At 40.0% G+C, this 3,388-nt stretch overlaps 1 pseudogene; it reads right to left on the reverse strand.

Moving 5' to 3' along the window:
• Positions 1-502: 502 nt before the first annotated feature.
• On the reverse strand, positions 503-1,432 carry LOC114710890 (annotated as a pseudogene).
• Between the last annotated feature and the right edge of the window lie 1,956 nt (positions 1,433-3,388).

Below are 3,388 nucleotides of genomic sequence, written 5' to 3' on the forward strand. Positions count from 1 at the left end.
CTGGAGCTGGTGCATTCTGTGTCTCAGGGAGCCACTGAGGCCAAAAGATAATGGGTGAGTTTGGGGAGGGATTGTGTCTTGTGGATTGCAGGATAGGATGGGGAGTGCTGGTGAGGAGGCATGCCCACAGGATTCTTCCCTGCTGGCATACAAATGGGATAGCAATGGGTGGTGGTAGTGGAGCACAGGTTGTTCCCCAGGGCCTAGGTCCTACAGACAAGACTCATTGGCTGGTAGAAGAGTCAGTCATCTCTTGGTCCAGTCAAAGCTGGTAGATTCTGTATCTCAGAGAGCTGCTGAGCTTCCAGGGTGATGGGTGTGTTTGGGGGAGTGAGTGGATTTTGTAGATTGTAGGGTCCAATGAGGAGTGTTGGTGGGAGTCCTGCAACAGGGGCAGTCTTTAACATTCTTTATTAAACTTTTGAGGGTGATTGATGATTAAACCACTGGATATCACATAATAAAATATTGTTGACACACTTAAAATAAAATTGAGAAATTTTTATTTTTTTATCCAGACCAAATTAAGCCTGGATACAATGGAGTAATGATTCATAATAACAAAGGGTCCAAAACAGGGAAAACACAGAGAAGTGAGGCGAGTGATGTTCACCAGCCACCAACTGTTATTATAGGAACGAGCAATGCAGCCTCTTAAGATGGAAGAGAGAGTATAAAAAGCCAGAAAGTTAGACACCAGGATCAGGATGTTCTTGGTGGCTCTGGACTCAGGGTATGTTCTGCTGGAACCATGAGTGCTGCGGATGTGCTGAATCCTCTTCTTGTGTCTGTACAGAATGACAATCATGCAGCTGCTGGACCAGGCTATGAGCACTGAAAAGAAGATTTCAGGATACACCACCAATGCTGCATAGAGTGAGCTACTGATTTCACTGCGCCCCACAATGAAGCAGTATCCAAAATCTCGATTTATTGTCACATTTTTGCTATTATTTCCAATATATGTGTACACAAAGAAAATGAAATTTATCAACATGTACAAGACCCAGATGAGGGAAATGTAGCAGCCAATGAATTTTACAGGTTTGACTTTTTGATCCTTCCAACAGGATTCCCTGGGACTGATGGTGATGGCCTGGAAGACACTCAAGAGGCAGGTGGTTCCAATGGACACACTCCTGCTAAATCCATGCATATATATTAGGAGCCTGCATCCAAAATCATTCAAAAACTGCTTGAGCCCAAAAGCTGCCACTGTGTTTGGCACTCCTTCAGAGAGAACAAACAAGGCATTGGCTGCCATTAAGTTCAAAAGAATAAAATCTGTGGGCTTTAACGTGCATTCTTTGTAGTAAAGGACTAGATAGTAGAACATGAAAGAGATATTTCCCAGAAGTCCAATTGTAGTTTGTAATAAGAAAAGGATTCTGAAGGGCATAATCTAGAAGTCCAGTCTGTGATTCAGTACCATATACTTTAGATTATAGCCATGCGATTTCTCTGGTCAAAAAGAACAAAAGCAAATGATTGTTTCTTAGAGTGAAAGAACACACATTTAATCCTGAGAGGATGGAACAACTGAGAGGTTGAAGCAGAGAGTTCTGGAAGCTCAGGAGTTCAAGACCAGCCTAGACCACATAAAAAGACCTCACTCCCCAAATTTTGGCAGGAGTAGTTACCTTCAATTTATCTTAGTGTGAGATTGCTGAATACCTCAGAATGTGCATATTGATGCAAGGACAGTCATCAAGTTTCATAGAAAGTAAAGCACTCAGGATGATGTGATGTTGGCCTATAAGAAAGAATGAAAATTGAGAGCCTGAATATACAAATACAATTCCAGAAAAATAATGGTATTTTCTAGTAATGGTATAAATGAAGACAACTTCACAAAAGGAGTACAAACCTTAAATATATCAATTCTTAAGGTATGTCTTATCTAAAATTTACAGATAAGTAATGAGAAATTTATAACACCATTTAGAATATATTTATGGTCTTTGATATAGCAAAGGTTCCTCCATTTTGTCATAGCTGGAGCTACCTCTAGTTTTACCTGAAACTCACTCTTTCCTTTTCTAACCCTTTCTGCAAAAGTCCTGTGGTAAAATATCAACCCAATTTTAGAAACAAGGGTCAAAATGTCACTGATAACAACATGTTTTTGGCTTCTATTAAACTGCTTCTTTGCTTTACTTTCCCCTGGCAATTACCAAAAAGGATGGGGGTTTTCTGGGATCTTTGCCTTTAAAATCTCCACAAAAAAATGTATTCCAGAGTGCTAGGTGAGAAGTGATTCTCTTCAGGAAGTCACTTAATACAAACTAAAAATTAGGACTTTGATGGCGCTCAATGGTCATGAATGTCTTAGGTAAGAAAACACAATACTTATTTCAATGATGGTTCAAGTGAAAACCTTCATCATATTAAGTTAAGACCTAGATCTTATGAAAAGTGACAGTACATAGACATACATGCTTGTGTCTAGACTTGGATCAGGATTATTACAGAGGTGTGGGCATCCCATGTGATGAAATCTTACATACTACACAGCAAAAAAGGCAAAATATGCCAGGAGAAATGTGAAGGGAAAAGACAATATCCGATGAATGGATACTGGGGAAATGTTCAGTGTCTCAATTGAAACTGTGTTTGGGGTAATCATGCACCAGTCATTAGTCTAGTTTGGAAATGGTAGGATAGAAGTCAGTGTGTTACACAGTCCATCCGTGTAGCAGCATGGCAGAAAACTCTCAGGACATCATATTTGTGTATCAGCACCATGCTAACTCATGCAGCCCCAAGGAGGACAACATTGCCCCTCACATTCAGGAGTCATGCAGAGACAGTCAGCTTTCAATCAAGAACTGAGGGACAGTCACGTATCAGTCAAGAACTGGGGCAGAATTGGCAGTGAAGCCTATGATCTGAAGAAGTTTAAACAGAGTAGGGAGATGAGATGAGACCTTAGGAACTACCAGACACTCAGACTCACCTCTTTCCCATATACTATTCAGGAGATACAATCCATTACACGTTGGGTCCTGGTTGTCATTGCCCAAGACTTAGATTATAACTTCCTTTCCATATTGCCCTCCCTAGTTCAAAAAGGAGATGCTTCAAACCAATTATTATACCAATGGCCATTCAATACAGACTCAGTTATTGCCTTTATAATGAGATGACATATTCAGTGTTACATATGAATACTTTTACTCCACACACATATTCACATCTTACACTTTCACAGATTTGTGTGCTTTTTATATTTCCATTTTTGTGTCCACCATGGACAGGACATCACAGTAAGTTCACCTATAATAAAAATGCCTCAAAGATAGTCAACACATCATGGAGTGTAAGGTGAATTATCACACTGAGTAATTACAATAGTCCTTCAGCACCTTCATAGATGGCCTGCATTATC

This window comes from Peromyscus leucopus, chromosome 1 (genome assembly GCF_004664715.2).
Source record: "Peromyscus leucopus breed LL Stock chromosome 1, UCI_PerLeu_2.1, whole genome shotgun sequence".
NCBI lineage: Eukaryota > Metazoa > Chordata > Mammalia > Rodentia > Cricetidae > Peromyscus > Peromyscus leucopus.